Source organism: Cuculus canorus, chromosome 4 (assembly GCF_017976375.1).
Source record: "Cuculus canorus isolate bCucCan1 chromosome 4, bCucCan1.pri, whole genome shotgun sequence".
Classification (NCBI taxonomy): domain Eukaryota; kingdom Metazoa; phylum Chordata; class Aves; order Cuculiformes; family Cuculidae; genus Cuculus; species Cuculus canorus.
Window position 1 is genome coordinate 58,604,554 of NC_071404.1, and position 17,404 is coordinate 58,621,957.

The window sequence follows — 17,404 nt, forward strand, 5'->3', positions numbered from 1 at the left end:
GGTTGAAAACCTCAGCTATCCTTACAATGAGAGATCAGAAACAAGGATCCAAGTTCATGCTAATCCAGTCTAATTCATACTTGTGCCAGCCTACAGGGGAAGAGGTCGTGGAGGGAAAGACTCCAGAGGAGTCAGGCCAGTCAGCGGCCTAAAGCAGGTGTTGTCCCCCACATACACCATACACATGCCCCGCTGCTGACCTTTATGCCCCTGCAGCTCAACAGACACCTTCTAGCTGACATGAATCAAGCTAGAAGAATAAAGCTTGTCTTCCTGAATTTAGCTGTTTGGTGTCAGCTGGAGGAGATGCAAGGAGCCATGCAACTCAAACAAGTGTTTGTACTTGGTTTCCAGGCAGCATCTTTGTTTTAAAAGCTGATTGTAGTTAAGGAAGGAAGCAAGCTTTTGTTACTTGCATTCACTCCCTCACACAAAAAGTTCTGGAAGCAGGTAACAGATCATGATATTTGTACAAGTTAAAAGTACTGTTTTGCTCAGGAAAAATAGTGCCCTTTTGAAAACTGCAATTAGTTGAAAAAGTGATGTAATATGCATGTAAGATCGTTCAGACCAAGGTTACCCTCAGACAAAGTGTTTGTTCATCAATACAGTGCTAAAATAGCATCACTGTAAAAGTTCAGTAGCCTGGTTTAAAGAACTTAAATCAGATAATGGTTACTTTTGCAAGACAAGTAGAAGAAAATTCTGCTTGTGTCAATCAGTATGAAAATGTAATTTAATTCAGTGCAACAGAAATCAATTTTTCTGCTAGGATCCAAGATAGTTAAATATCACACGGCCAGCTTAATTTGTTTCTGATATTTGTACAACTTCACCTTTAAACTCTGGGAAAAAACCACTGTTCCCATGTTTGTTCTTTATAATTCCTTTCTGTTCTACTTTACTTCTTAGAAGGAGGCTTACAGACCTTCGTAGTGGCAATAAAGTCTTACTCAGACTCAGAGGTTCTTTTGGTAACCGGGAGATGGATTCAATGCTCCATCAGATCTATCAGGCCATCTCATTAGTGTCACTAAAGCAAGCCCAACAAAAGCAGAACTCCCTAAACCTTTCAAAAAATCCCCTTTTTGCATCAGTTGCCTTCTTTAGAGAAGCAGCAGCTCATAAACTGCACACGACCCTCAATCAAAGTTACCTGTTCTTCATAAAACATACCTGTCTCAAGACTTCTCTTAAAGCCCCTGCTATGCGACCTTGCAGTCCAGGGGCACGCAGCTCCCCAAGCCCGGACTAGGAGCTCTCGCAAAGCAATCCAAGTCTACCTGCCGGTAACAAACTGAGAATCCTGTGCCTGTGTGTTGCCCTGCCCCAAGCATTCCCCAGATGCCTTTTCTGGGCTCTCACACCACACATGGCCCTGCAGGGAACATTAACTTACCAAGACTAGAACAAAGGGTGCTCAGCCAATCTGACTAGCACACAAGGCACTTAACTCGGCAGTAGAAGGCCAGCAGCAGGTTGCTGGAAGAACAGGACTGCTCTATTGAGGACAAACAAGAAGACACAGGTTATCGTGCCACAGGCAGGGCAGCAACTTCACCAGTGTGGGGCACACTGCAAAACAGCACAAGCAGAGCAGAGTTGGTAGCAGTAAGTCCCAGCAACAGCCCAGGGACCATCAAACAAACATGCAAGGGTGAATCCAGTCCCAGGACAAGCAAGGGAACCTGGTAAGCAAAACAGGCTCAGCAGAGAAGAAAGCTGAAACCAAACCTTAACAACACTGTTCGCATTAAGGGCAAGAGGAGTCAGACCTGAGTCTATTAGCATCCTCAGCCCTGCCAGCTAGCTCTCCTTCTCAGGCTGGTTTAAGTCAAGAATTTTACTACTGGCCAATGGGACACAGTAGGCACTTTAGTTTCTGAAATTTGGACTGCATTTCCTTAATTAAAAGAGTTTTACTTGTTAAAAATGTTTTAAGCAGACTCCTGTATTCGTCCCTCATCTGAGATGTGTATGCAATGTTCGAACTAAATTGGTTCTTGTCCTTGGGTTTGTGCCTAAGCCCAAAAGAAGGGTGATTTCTGAGACCCCTGCAGCAACTCTTTTCCAGTTTGCTCTGAAACACTATGCTTTCCCACCATACACCCTTTTGGCCTTTTCCAGGCTCCTACGTTTGCCATGAACTTTTCCTTGAATGACAAAGCCAAGTCTGTGAACTTCATAGGCATTCAAAACAGACATGGTCCTGCTGTGATTATAACCCAACCTGAATGGCCCAGTGTCAAACAGCATAACACGAAGCACAGATTTCAATCCCCATATGTCTATTGTCATGTTCTCCAGACCACAGTAAACACTTTTATGAAGCCATGATCACTGAAGGGGGCTTCGCAGAATACTGTACCCGTCTGGAACTTTCTTGTTAGCTCTTGGTTACAGAGATAAGGAATGGTTGCTTTAGCAGAGCTATGTGCTCCTTTAAGTGCAAAGTCATGATGTGATAAAACGAAAGATGGAAATCTGTATGGCTGTGCAACGTGCAGTGATAAAGATGATTATAACTTCCAGTTCTCTTTAAACTTACCAAGGGCAATGGGGTGAGAGCTTAGTTAATCAATCCTAAGGAATCCTTTCCTGCTATCTTTTCCATCAGTGAAAAAATGAAAGCACAAATGATGAAGATGATTCATATCCAGCAAACAAAGGTGTAAGAAGCTCAAAGTGCAGTTGACTCAATGCAGCTTAATTAAAATGAGTATCGCAGGAGACTGTTGATAATGCCCTCTCATGTCTCTTCTTTTTGAAGTGACAGCATCCCAATTAGATAAGGTCTTGAGGTAAAATCACTCCAGAAATGAAAGCAAAGAGTGTACTTTTGCATCAGTATTTGTCCTTCCCTAACACTTAGACACTGGGGCAGAAGGCAGCACTGGCATTCAAGGCAGGGTACATATGTCAAAAGGTGTTCTGGGATCACTGTGGTTTTGCCACATGTGCAGCTCTTTGAGGCTTTCAGAGGGATTACCGGAGTCAGAAGCTGGTTATTGACAAAAGCTGAGGTTCAGTATAAAAAACCCAATCCTATCCTCAAAAGCTTGCAATTCAGAGTCATTATTGACTCTTGGATAAGTTATAGGGTTGCAGAGGTAAAGATGTTGAGGAAAGGACTGTATATCCATGTCTGTGTATGTGTGTGGACTGATGGTAGAGGGAAAGAGAAAAGCATAAAGGTATTAAAATTCAGACAGGAAGGGGAAGCAAGCTGGGGTGTGGACAAGTCTCTGCAGTACATTTGATTGCTGGTGGTAGCAAGAATTCTGTGTGTGGTTGAAAATACTCATCTTCATATTCCCATTGGAGTTGATCAAAACATGTAAAATGAAGTGTCTTTCGAGAATCAGGGCTCTAGTTGTTCTCTGCTAAGAACAACTAGAGGTCTGTTACCACTGCCCTGGTAACACAGACATTAAAAACACCATGCATGGAGTGTCAAAGACAAGAAGTCTAACTTTTTCTTTAATGAAAGCAGACACTGTAACATAACCATTTTAATTCAAGAGTAGCAGATTTTTCCAGAAACTCTCAAAAAACTCAAATCTTGAAAGGTCCATGCTTAAAATCTCTGCAGTTCTGATTTAAAATACGGGATGATTTTGGAGAAAAATCAGTCTTGTAGCCATAACAGCACTTGTTACTGTAAGCAGCAGAATTAAAAAAACGTTAAGTAAGTGATGGAGAATGAAGGAAAGATTCCCCTTAAGAAGGAAGACTTCTCTAACAGAAAATATACTTCATTTCACCTGTATTTCATTAGTTCAAAAATTAGCTAGTTTCAAACTACAGCATTTGAAGTCCAAAATAATTTGTGGTGCAATAGTCTGTCTTGTCAGAACTTCTGACGAGAGCTCAACTCAGGTTTAGGGGTGTCTTTTCAGCCTTACTTGCATCTTTCTCTTCCTGTAAATTGCTAGGCAAACTAATACAATTTCAGCTTTTTCATGTGTTGGAAAGACTTGGCTCTTATCCTCTTATATCATTCATGTTTTCATGTATACTGGGAACTCAGCTGAATCCCTCTACATACAGCCTCCTTTTTGCTACTCAAAGGGCCTGAATTCAAATCGCATCTTCCCTGTGGATTATCCTTGGATTAAACAGACATTCAAAGGTCTTGCACTTTTTTCAATTGGAGAAAAATGAGTTTTGTGTAGGGATGTGAGATCTTAATGTCAAGGGTTAATAACAGTGTGAATTTCTGGATGGCTGTGGCGTGCCTTCATTTGACATTGATCAGGGCCAACTGTTCAGCAGCTGAGAGTAGAATTAACCTTTGAAATCATTGATGGGACAAATATTAACACCCACTGTAATATTACTACAATCTAATAATGATGCAGAAAAACATATGCAGCCCATATGGAAGGAAAGTACAGATCATATCTGTCTGGGCCCTACTGGTTTTCTCCACTGGAACTGCATATATTAAGATCCCATATATATGGTATTGCTTAGAGCAACTCCAGAAGAGCTTTAAATGATAAGATGGCCATTTCTGGTCTTGAGGATCATTGCACTGGAAAGAGCTTTCTGATAGTTTGCCCTAAGAAGATGACTATGTTCAGTCTGCTGTATTTGAAGGTAAAGAACAGAATTTCCTAAAGTAGTTATTGTTAACTTTGGCCATCTTAGAAGACCTAGAAATGAATTGTCTAATTAGCAAGTATTGTCTGTACAAAATGTCTGATACAAATTATGCAATACCAAACATCTGATCCCCTGTCTGACCTTTGGTGAGAATGAAGGGCTGTTTATTACTAGTGTTGTTTCCAGTGTGTGGGAGAAGACAGGTTTTATTTCATTACCCTGTACAAAAGTAGTTCTCAGACATGCATCCCACTGTTCCTTCGTGGGATAGATGTATATAGCTTATGCAATGCAGCGGGTGTTCAATTTCGATGTGGAAGGATGAGATGCAAACTACAGTTGGCTTCCTAGAAACAGCCATGCCACTGTCCCTTATGTTGTTCTGAGAGAATGGGCAGGATGTAATTCACTTCATCTCACACAGAAACCACTTGACCACGCTGACATCTGCAGCCCTCTGGGATAGCCCCAGCTACTGACCTGTTTGCTAAACAGTAGTTCAGCTGTGTCAGTTCTGTCGAAAACTATTTCCTGGCATTTGTGTTCAGCTCGCACTATTTTGCAATACCCCAGCCATGATTGTTTCCTTTCTTGAGGAAAATAACCTCTATGCTCAGGCCACATAAAACCTAGGTTTTAAATGTCTTTTACTGTGTGCGCTCGTTCTCTGTTGTGAGAAATCACTGCTTTTCATAGTATGTCCATCTGTCACGTTTCACATCTGCAGACTGTTAGTGTTTTTTTTTTCTGAGAAGCTGCATGGCAAAAAATTACCTTTGAACACTCTGGACTGTGCAACTGCATATATGCTTAGTAGCAAAACTCAGCACTGTGCCTTGCACAACAGAAATAGCAACATCTCCCTTGGGCTGGGAGAGAAGCTGAGCTCTGAGAGTCACAAAAGCAGGAAGCTAATTCCTTCTGTCAGCTATTCAACTGATGCAATTGGGAAATTACTGAGGACAATGCACTTAATTAGAGAGAGAAGTTCTGCACTATACAGTATACATAGTTCCCTCCCACAAAGAGCATCCCTAGAGAGCAGCCCTAGAGTTGGAAGGAGAGGATACAGGCTCTTTAGGAGGAACAGACTGGGAAAATGAGGAGTGGATATTGCCCTCTATGTCAATGACCAGCTAGAGTGCTGGAGCTCCACCTGGGGATGGATGAGGAGATGACCTAGAGCTTACAGGTCAGTATTAAAGAGAGGGCAGTGACAGGTGACAATATAGTGGAGGTCTACTACAGACCACTGGACCAGAGTGAGCAGATGAGACCCTCTATAGACAGATAGGTGCGGCCTCACGTTCACAAGCCCTGATCCTCATGGGGGACTTCAACCACCCTGATAATCTGTCAGAGGGATAACACAGCAGGGCACAAGTGACCCAGGAGGTTCCTGAAGTGTGTTGATGATAACTTCCTTCTCCGAGTGATAGAAGAGCAAATGAGGAGAGGTGCTATGCTGGACCTTGTTCTCAGCAACAATGAAGGGCTGGTGGGGAATGTGAAGCTCTGAGGAAACTTTGGGTACAGTGAACTTGAAATAGTGGCATTCAAGATCCTTAGGGGAGTAAGGAGGTTGTGCAGCAAACTCACTACCCTGGAATTCAGGAGACAAGACTTTGGCCTCTTCAGGGATCTGCTTTGTGGAGTACCATGGAATAAAGCCCTGGAAAGAGGGGCCCAAGAAAGCTGGTTAATATTCAAGGATCACGTCCTCAAAGCTCAGGAACAATGCATCCCAAAGAGGAAGTTAGGCAAAATCCCCAGGAGGCCTTCATTCATGAACAAAGATCTCCTGGGCAAACTTAAAAAAAGAAGCTTAAAGAGGGTGGAAACAAGGGCAGGTAGCCTGGGAGAAACACAGAGAAATTGTCCCAGCAGCCAGGGATCAGGCAAGGAAAGACAAAGTCTTGATAGAATTAAATCTGGCCTGGGATGTCCAGGACAACTTCTATGAGTATGGGGGTTGTGAAAGAAAAACTAGGGAGAGTGTGAACCCTTTCCAGAGGAAACGGGACACCTTGTTATGCAGCATATGGAGAAGACTGAGGTACTCAATGACTTCTCTGCTTCAGTCTTCATCAGAAAGATGAAGTCAAGCCATACTGTCAAAGGCACAGAAGGCAAAGACAGGGGCTGGGAGATCAAAGAACCATCCACAGTAGGAGAGGAACAGATGCAAGACCATCTAAAGAACCTGAAGGTGCACAGGTCCATGGGACCTAATGAGATGCATCCACAGGTCCTGAGGGAACTGGTGGATGAAGTTGCTAAGCCACTATCCATGAAACTATATAGGGAAATATTCTAATATATTGTATTTTTTCCCAATGATTTTATTGAAAACTTCCACATGTATATGGCACAGGAAGAAGATATGGAATGGAACAGAGTCTGCTATTCCTGTAGTAGATCAGAATTAGTCATTGTTTTGCAATCTGTTTAGAAAAAGCCAGTGGTAATCTGGGCTGTCTTTACAGAAGTACTGTAGTGCACTCATTTCTTGAATGTTTTGCTGAGTCTGGGTATTGTTCTTTAGTAGGAAGAGGTCAGAGCTGAAAGAGAAAAAAGCAATGAGGAGATCGTTGACTTGGAATGTATGACTTGTACAGTATGAGAAAGATTAAAAGTACTGAAGTGATTTATGCCAGCTGCGGATCTGAGCTGGCTAGTTTAGTTTTGGCCGCTAGCCAACCTAAAGGGTAAGAATGGAGCTCAGCAGTCTGAAAGTAACTGAAGGCTGTTAAATACCAAGGAGGAAATGAATTGATTTAATGAAGCGCACAAAGGTGTAACTAGAAGTAGCTGGACTTAATTAAGGAAGGGAAAATTGTAAATGAGTATCCAGAAAGCTTCTTGCTAATGAAGTATAATAGTCTGCGAAATCACCTTTGCCTGAGACTTTTAAAAGTGGATGTGAAAGAATACAAACGTCTTGCAGATCAACAAAGGTTGTGTGTTTATAGCATATGAATTTATAGTTGCAATGGGGCTGAGTTAGCTGAGGCTTCTTAGTCTTGGGATATTTAATACTTCCCAACAGATACACCAAATATTATGTGCATCTTACCTGCAGCATCAGGTTGTGTATGTTTTAGAGTCATAAGCATATACCGACTGTATTTTTTTTGCTCCCTTTAGTGTCTATCTGTTCCTCTCACTTCTGAAAAAAAAAAGCCAAAACCCTAGCTGGTAAGGCATGCTTAGTAGAGAACTGGTTTTATGGTTAAATGGAGAAAAGTGATAATAACTATGTGGAAGAGCAGCTGGGATAGGGATAACCCTTGCCAAAGTTCTCGGTTCACAAGGTGTTTTCTGTCTTAATGAGGTGTCTCAAAATTCTTAGAAAATGCCCACCCTGCAGTGAAGACACTGCAAAAGCAGGAGAGAAACTTGAGTTTAACTAGATTGCTTAGATACTTCTGTGTTGCAAAGAAAAGGTATAGAATTACGACTGCTTCTTTGACTTTAAAACCAGTAGCAATGAACCGGGGGAGTGACATTTCCATTTGTGAAGAAATTGTGAATCATTAGCTGAGATATCTGAGAGATGGAGATTATTCTGAATTTGCTAAAATGGCCACGTCTGAATTTATTTCACAGCTCATTAGGGAGCTGTGTATAATAAATTACCCAGCATGTTATGTTCAGCTAACCTGCCAGCTCCCTGGTTTGTTTCATGCTCTGGGTTGCTGAATGTGAATTAGTGAATAGTGAGTATTTGACTGTTGTGTCATCGTGTAAAGGACAAAGACAGTGACTTGACAGAGCATTTTTCTTTCTCTCAAACCTGAAGTGGTTTCTTGTAAACCTAGAGGTGATTTCCTGTACTCTACATCCATGAGGGCTGTTTCCAATTGATTAGAAAGGACACATTAGCCAGAAGGACAGAGCTACCTAAGGGCAGGGGTCTGTTTTTCTTTCCTAATTGGTATCCACAGTCATGGTTCCTCACTGCCCAGTGGGCAGGATTTCCAGACAGGCTTGAGATGTCTTGTAGACCTCAAGGACATGCTGACATGCTGGACACAGGTTCAGACTCGCTGTTTTGTCATTCAGTTTGGGCTGTGATTTCATTTGGCTGCTGCACAGCACTGGGCATAGGGAAAAGGTTTCACTTCAGTTTCCACCAGTAATAGATAAATGGGACTTGGTGGTGGATTTTTTTGTTTTGTTTTCGTTTGGTTTGTTTTACTTGACTACGCAATCCCAGTTTGCTTCGTGGTCCCACATTACCATCTCTACCGTTGTCAGAAGGCACCATTGTTGATGTGAGGGAGAGTGGCAAAGAAGGAGGAATTCACATGAGCATTTTTTTTTTCCTTGAAGAAAGATAAAACAACCAAAACCCTAGACAAGTATTGGATACTCCTATCTCATGTAAGAAGTCCTCTGTGAAAGAAATGTGTCTCTTTACCAGATCAGATTTCAAACAGTTATAGGAAGATTGGTGCTCAGATGGACTCATTTTTTTCTACAAAGTAGACTTTAGTTTATAGGCTGGTGTTAAGGGATCAGAAGCATTCACAGGTACATGAAAGCTATTTGCAGATGTTAAGGTACCTGAAACTAGTGGTGGCATTTTTAAAACCAGCCACTTCCATCTGCTGGGGTGAGGCTGAAGTTTTGTCTATTTGTGTGTTTGTGTGACTGACCAGCTCTTGCACTGACCTGGTGTTTGAGAACCACAGGCACCTTGCAGCAAGTGGCAGATGTGAGCGTAACTGGAGTCAGACTGTGCCATGCCTGTTTCTAGCCAACTGTGGTGAGGGGAAAATTGTGTTCACTTCTTTATACGTGCTTTGATGACAAGTGCTCTGTTAGAGCCAGGCACAAGTGCTAAGAAAAATGGCCTATCTTATGAATCTATGTGATTTGTAGCACTACTAAACAGTGACCCTCTTCACACACACATACACCCAAATAGCTCTGCAAACTTCTGCCTAATGTTTTCTGACACTGACCTAAACAGGGGATGGAAACAACCTGTTCTATGCAAGAGAATAAAGGGATTTTCATTTTCTCCAAATCATACAGTCTGCCTTAATTGCTTTCCTGTGATACAGTGTTGGCTTTGTATGAATAATTCAGGGCAGTAAAATGACAAATTTATCAACAAAAGATGGCTTACAGTGATTATTTAATGCATTTCATAGATATTTCAAAGACAAAAAGATGTATCTGTAGATGGAATGGGAAATACTACATTGAGATTGTGTACAAATGTATTAACTCTATGACCGGGGTAGGGAAAAATAAGAGTCAGCTGAAAATAGTGAATAAAACATTTTTATATTCCCTCAATGTGCCCTATCTTCTTCTATTAAATAGTGAACAAAAATTCCTTGCAAAATTCAGGTAATCTCTTGTGCAATAGGTACGCTTTATTTTATGAAAAGGAATGGGAGGACTTGAAGAAGATACATGGCTCTTCTAGAGGGCTGGTTAGAAAATGTAGCAGTATGTACGCAGCAGCAACATGCAAGGGAGCAAATTTTATGTGTGGGCTACACATATTAGAGGGTGCTAGGGCTTTACATTAGAAAACATGCACTGTGTGCAAAAGCTCCTCTTTCTTTGTCCCCCTCACTCACTAAGTCTCCACGTACTGCATGGTGAGGGAGTGGTAACACAAAGCAGCGACTGAAGTGAGTGATAGGGAGAAGAACAACCCATAGAATCATAGAATAGTTTGGGTTGGAAGGGACCTTAAAGATCATCTAGTTCCAACCCTCCAGTATTTCCACAGGCCCCCAGTTTCCAGAGTGGAGTGGGTCTGTGTGTTTTGCTCCCTCTTCAGAGCACGATGGAAGTGAGGAGCCTCCTCATAATGCTAAGGAGAGTGGCCATTGCACGTGCTCTTCTTGCAAGCCAGCCATCAGGGAAACAGACAAAACAAGATGTTTTATCTAGGAATCTTCCTGCACGATGAATCCTCACATCTGCACCTCCCCCTCAAGGAAGGTGATTTTCCCCTTCAGTATCCTCACATAAGCACTCAGAGAAGCAGGGAATGCACATTTGGAGAATTGCCTAGGATTCTTGGTGGTTTGCATGTTCAGCTACTGCCTCTGCTGTGGAGGCTCAAAGGACTGTGATGCTATCTATCACTGCTCTGTACTCAGGATGTAATATGGACACAGCCAGCCCCCTCAAGAGAGCTGCAGACTTTGCAGCCTAGACTTTGAGAACTACTTGACCAAAGGCTACATCTTATCAGCTGCTGTAGTGAACAAAGACTACAAAGATGGAGGCTATGACTTTTTAGAGATCAGTCTCAGTCACTCTGAAGTTTGGACCACAGTTTTCTTTATCTAAATTAGTTCTTAATCCAGTAAAGCTCTTTGCATCCATTGAGAAGTGCAAGAAACACTAGAGAACTGTCCTTGAAAGAAGCTTCAAGATTTCTCTTCTATTAAGTGAATTACCTTGTTAAATGCATCACACTTTTTTTTTATATTCCTCCTCATTTAAAGCGAGTTAATGAGGAATCTTCACTCTTCAGTGTCAGAGAAAAAAGAAAAAAAAGTCTTGACTTAATTGTCTTGTCTCTTTTTCCTCCCCATTCTATTACCCTTTACACTATTCATTTACCTGTTCACTATTAAAATAACTGATGGTGGCATTACTTGGCAAAGTGATGGAGATATGCTAAGTGGAGTGTGACAGATGAATCCCATAATTTGAAAACCTGCTAGCTATGGAGTAGCAAGCACTGCCTTTTTCTGTCTTTATTGACTACTAAAGCTCCATTTTGCAGCACATACTGTTCCAGTGACATGGTTTTCCATGCAAAAAGTCTTGATTTTTTTCTGAAAGCTAAAAATTTCCCTTCTAAGCTTGGGTGTGCTGTGTGATATTAGGGTCATTTATTCAGCCCAGAGAAAAGACTTTGTTTTGTTAACAAAATGGCTTCTTATTAGCTTCCTAGATTGTAATTTTTAATAGGCAAATTAAAACCTTGCTTATTAATTTCAGTGCATGCAAGTGGTATTGGCATTCTTTCAGCATACTCATGCCAAAGCTGTTACTGGCCAGGATGTAACAAGGCAAAGGGAGAGATCTGAGGTTGTGTGAATCCAGCTGGTCTGTGTGACTCTGATGGGCTATCTGGCAACAAATCCCTCTTAACTCCTTTCTGCGATTGCTTTCGGCTCTAATTGCTCTGTGAAAAGACAGAATGATTGTTTTTTCGATAAGCTGACATACTTTTTAGGTTGAAATGTAAAATGTTTTCCTTTATGGTAGGCTTCACTTTAATGGACAAGCAGGCTTACAAACTCAGTTAGTTTATCTCATTTTGGCTCAGTTCAGTTCAGCAACAAACAGCTGAGGAATAACTTCATTGAACATGTGCTCTGTGACAGGGGAACAGTGCTTTGCCAAAAACTGTAGTTAATGTGAAGTATGTTATTTTAAAGAGGGAAAGCTAGGATTTCATTATACATTTATTCCCACAGTAAAGATAATTGTATTTGTCTCTCGTACAGCAACTTTTATGGACTTAAATAAACATGAATTAAACCTAAACTAACCATTTACTCTGCAATATAAATATCCATCTTTAAAAATCCGTTCTCAAAATAGGCTTATATTTTATATATGTACCTGTTGTTAATTAGACAGCGTGTATTGAAAATGAAAGGCCTGACCTTGATCTTGGTTACCCACTAAGGAATCACAACAAATGTCCCAAGGCTAACAGATTTGTGCAGATGTTTTCATAATAAAAAGCTTGTGTGCAAGTGTTAACGGTGGAATGGTGGCCTTGTCCTTCACTCTCTGGTGGCAGGTGTGCACGTGCACTGCTCTGAGAATCCCAAGTTGTCTGAAGTCTCGTGGGAGTCCTGTGCTACTGGAAGATTTTTTTGTAGATTAAATCTATGATGCAGTTTCTGATTACCTACAGCTTAACTGGGTCCCTGCCTGCTTTTTCTGCTAATCCCAGAATTTAGGCCATGCAGTGATCAAAGCAGTTCAGAAAGCAGAGATTTCATTCCTTATGTGTTTCTGATGTTGGACATCTAGAGGGCTATTCAGAGCCCAACCTTAGGCACACAATTCTATGGAAAAGAGAGTTTTTCCCCAGGCCTGATTTAGGTGCCTTGATTTACCTTCTGTTGGCTCACTATGTACGCAGCAAAGGTGCAAAAAGCAGATTGCTGTGCTGGATGGTGTGTACAGCCATATTTTATTAATTTCTAGGCTAAGACAGTGACTAAATCGAAATCTCTCTAAACTTTTATCCCATAAAATATCACTATCTTTTTTAAGTTTCCAAATATTTCATTTCATAAGTGCTTTATTCCTTACTTATAATCAAGGACACAAACATGCTGGTGTTATTCAACCAAAACCAAATTTCTTCTTGCTGCTGCAAAAAGTTTCATTTCTGTCTGTGTTGGTTTTGAGCTCAGCCTCCCAGTTGCTCTTCAATGAACCTCCTGAGGCCTTCAGTTTTCGGTAAGCTCCCTCTGGCCAAACATCCAGCCCATGCTAGTTCAGTTCTGATTTTCAAAATTCTGCCCGGATGGTCATTTCCTCCAGAAGAGTTTTCAGTGCTCCACCTCCCATTTTCCTCAGGAGAGAAATATATATTTTAATTTGTGGGTTTCAGTAGGCCTACTAGTGACTTTCTGCTTGTTCTGTTGTTTTAAAGTAGTTACAGATGTTTCACTCGCACTTTTATATCATCCTGCATTGTTCCATCAGTTGCTGGATTTCAGTAGGGAGAGATGCAATCTGTACTTCAGTTTCTTTGAGACAAAGCTGACAGACCTATTGAAAATGATGCACATGCTGTGGCTGAAGGTTTTGCTTTTTCGGGTTCATTTTGGAAGAGAGAGCTGGGAAAAGTATATCCATGTGAGAAACTAATGATGCTGAAATACTCATCTCTCAAAGTCTGAAAGGCATCAAATAGGAAACCATTAACTTTTGGCTCAGAACTTGCCCTTTAGCAATACACAGAACATTATTAAAACAACTTTTAAGGATTTTTTCTGGTGAAGATGCCTGACTACTTCTTCATCAGCATCTCAGCAGTGCTAACTTAAAGCACAGGCCTGAGGAGCTCAGCGTGTCTCCTGCTCTGACAGGTTCACAGGTCTGTGCAGCGCCCCGTCAGCAATGAGTCCAGCCAGCCTGTGAATCAGCTGCAACAGGGGACCTTGTAGGATTCCTGGAGCCTCTAGTTTTCTTACAAGAACCTCTCAGTTTGTTTAGGAGTGTTTTGAAAAGATGTGCTGCAGTAGTTAGCATCTAATAACAAAATTTATACAAGCAGAACAACAAGGAGTTATTTCAATGTTGCCTTCTGGTAAGCCATGCAAAAGCCAGATAAAAGGTTGCTATGTTCCTGCTCTGAGAGATTGTTTTTTTACCCTTGAGTGCTACAGCTAGCTGAAAACAGAAATGTTTACTGGGAGAACGTCAAGAGAAACTTTTTTTTTAGCTCTATTCATTAATTCTTTATTTCTATTCTGGCTGAAGGACCAGGTACATCAGTTTTAATGAGAGTCGGTCTGTTAAGGAAGTGGTTTGAAAGAATTATTCCAAGGTGATTCCTTCTATGTATGTAGTCCTGTGTTTACTTTACACCAATGATTAGCAGCACTGGCAGTAGTGAGCCTGGTTTACTCTAAATGCCGTGAATTCAGAGAAAAGCTGTGAATTCAAATGTTCATTAGAAACCTGAGGCTTTGCAATATGTCCATTTTGTAAATCACTAAAACTGCATACACTAAGACTTCACATTGCAGCTGGGCGCTCTAATAGCTAAACCCACAAAGAAAAACTGCAATAGGCAGCAATCCAGTCTCTTTACTAGTTTTCTGTGTCTATTCTTTACTGTTGTGCTTTTGCATGCAAAATTAGGTTTTTTTTCGAGAACACAATGAAACTTGCAATTCCTCTGTATTAACAGCAGCAACAGCAAGGCAGGTTATCTGTAAAGAGACTTGCAGGCACAGCCAGTTCCTCTTGTGGCTGACATAATGCCAAGAGCCCTGGCAGAAAAACAGCTAAACTGCATGGACTCATATACAGCATCTGTGGTGTTTGTATGTGTTTTGCTCTCAGTGGACAGTTGCCACAGAAAGTAAGTTGAAGCAGGGTCTTTTTATGGCAGTGGTGACTACAGTTGTCTGCAGCTCTGGAGAGATTGGAGATACAGTCTGTGAAGTTACAGTGAGCCTATCATGCATGCACACCGAGTAACCCTGGTCAACTCACACCTCCCAGTCAGTATGGTAGAGCATTCTGTTATTAGAGGATTATGTCTAAGTACATCTGCAGCAGTACATAGTTTGCCAAATGTCTGATGACTTGAGGGGTGTGTGTGTGAAAAAGATAGCTGATGGTCAGGAAAGAAAAATAGCAAAGCTGTACCTCATTGTTTTCCAGACAGGACGTGGGACTAATTATTTATTAAGGCTGTAAGTCTTGCAACCTGGTTGATGGGGATGGATCCTTTCAAGTTCTAGCCTTGGAGTCCTGATGTGATGCTGAATCTTCCTTCATTTTACCTTTAAAAATGAGCAGCACTTTCAGCCTTTTAGAGTACTGCCTACAGTTGGTATAGAGGAAGGACATAGTTCCTACCCAGGGGCTTTATTTTACAGCATTATTGAAGCTGTCTGTGGATAAGTTGCTTTCTGCAATGGGAATTCCTGGTGAAGCATACTGATATGTTCTTACCTGTAATACTCTAGTGTTGCTTGCCAGGCTGTTAAATGCCAGGGCTGTCCTGGTCACATCTATCTGTATGACCTTGCCCCCAGGACGACTATAGAAATTGCAGGAATGCTTTACTGAGGCATTTGTCAGCCTACGAATAGAATCAGGTTTTGTTTGGTTTCTTTTTTTTTAGCAATGATAATCCTGACAGCTGGATGTAACTATGCAGTGGTTGTCCTGACATTGTTTGCAAGCTGGTCCCAGTCACTCCTCACTAGGAAATGTTAAACTGAAACTCAGACTCCAGAGGTGTTGAGTGGCGTGCTGTTGTCCTGATGTGTCAAGCAACAAATGCTGTCTTTTGGCACCCTGAGCTTACATATTGGTTCCTGCCAAGGTTTTAGAGTCTGCTATGGCAACCGTCTGCTTCAGCTTTGCTTGTCCTCAGAGCCAAAGTACTTACCACTGAGTTGTCACATGCTAACTATTGTAAGCAGCAAGCCTCTCTCCTTTACGATTTGCTACAGGACAAGGGAAGTCTGTGCATTGCAAACTTCAAATAAATGAGAGGACTTTTCTCTGCCAACTGTGCTATACAGAATGAATTTTTTCACTTGAAAATGCTCCTGTGCCAATGTTGGTGTGATAAATCTAAGCACTAATAAATTGAGGTGTGCCAGCAACAGACAGCCAGGTGGAAAATGCTTTCTTCACTAAGAATACAAGTATTCCACAAGAAGCCTCAATAGGATTTCTGGAGCTAACAGTGCCATTTTTCCTTTGAGTGCAAGTTTAAAACTGTTTTTCTCAATTTGTTCCAAGTTGCTGTGTGGTATAATATCATTACATAGGAGAAATTCACAGTTATTTTCATCTGCACTTCTTTTTGGCAGTTAACAACAGAAGCGAGGGGAGGCCTGGAGCCCACATGGGCTCCATTCTCTGTGTGTGGCAGGATGCTCTGATGTCGTACTGAGGTTCATCTATTTTATGTCTGTGGGCAGCTCACTTTCTCAACAGTCAGTTCTGCTTTCCCCTCAGGGTACAAACTTGTGTCATGGAGCATGAGCGCACAGGCCAGATCCCCAAAAGAGACCCACGTGCACTCTGCTCTGAGGCAGGTGGGTCCTGTTTGCTCAGCTAGCTTGTGAGAGAGCCAGCTTTCAACATTCAGCATGGCATAATGTGGATGTGCCGTCCGGCTCCCCATGGAACTACTGCTTACCACAATACTGTCAGAATCCTCCAGTCTGGCTGGATTTCCAGATGAAAGGCAGTTTTTATTTCAGGGTATGTGTTGGCTTGAGGTGCTGTGAGAATGGCAGGTTTGATGAGGTGGTAATCTTGAACATGCATTCTTGCTAAATTGGAGGTAATAAGTCAGCAACATTTTCACCTAAACGTTGCAAGCAGAACTGCCCAGCTGAGCGCTTCTTTCCAGGTTGGACCAGGCCCAATCCCTCACAGAAAAATAGTCTAATCTCAGGTGAAACTTTTTTTTCTGATTCTGAAGTATAACTAAGGAGTGGGTTTCTTCTTGTGCCTTAAATATGCTAGATTTCCCGCACTGTTTTGAATAGTATGAATGGAGATCTAGTAAAGAGATCCTGGTCTCTGATACAGCCATGGCAGAAGTAATGATCAAAATATGAAACAGAAGGCACTAACTAGCCCGAGACAATACCAAATTGGGGTAGGGTCTTCTTCATCAGGGTCATTACTGACAATGGTAGTAGTCTGCTGTGAAGGCAGAAGAATCAAAATAGGAGAAAGAATCAGAAAAAAAATAAGACTATTTTGATAAAATCAGCATTCTTGCCTTTGTTTTGTTAATTTTGCTGGATAGAAACATTTTCCCAAACATTTCAAGCTTGACAAAACCTGGCACTAAACAGCAGTTCTAATGAAATAAATAAAATCCTCTTTTGTTCACTTGTCCAATTCCACATTTTCTGGTATTCTGCTGTTTCTCAAAATCATTCTTCTTTGAGAGAGAAATGCCACAAGAATATTTTTTTTCAGTCACAAAATGAAGGTAAAAAAAGACTGATCATTTTTCTTTTAGCTCAAGAATAATTTTTGGACTGAGCCTGAATATTAAAAATGTCATAGT

General features: G+C 41.4%; 1 long non-coding RNA gene across 9 annotated transcripts in view; it reads right to left on the minus strand.

Moving 5' to 3' along the window:
• LOC128852081 (uncharacterized) overlaps positions 1–1,302 on the minus strand; it is a 67,335-nt gene extending 66,033 nt beyond the window's left edge. For 8 of the 9 annotated variants that reach the window (XR_008449710.1, XR_008449712.1, XR_008449713.1 and 5 more), the window contains exon 1: positions 1,177–1,302. This is a non-coding gene — a long non-coding RNA (uncharacterized LOC128852081). The remainder of the gene's footprint in view (positions 1–1,176) is intronic. The other variant, XR_008449707.1, reaches the window with a different exon arrangement.
• Positions 1,303–17,404: the final 16,102 nt, after the last annotated feature.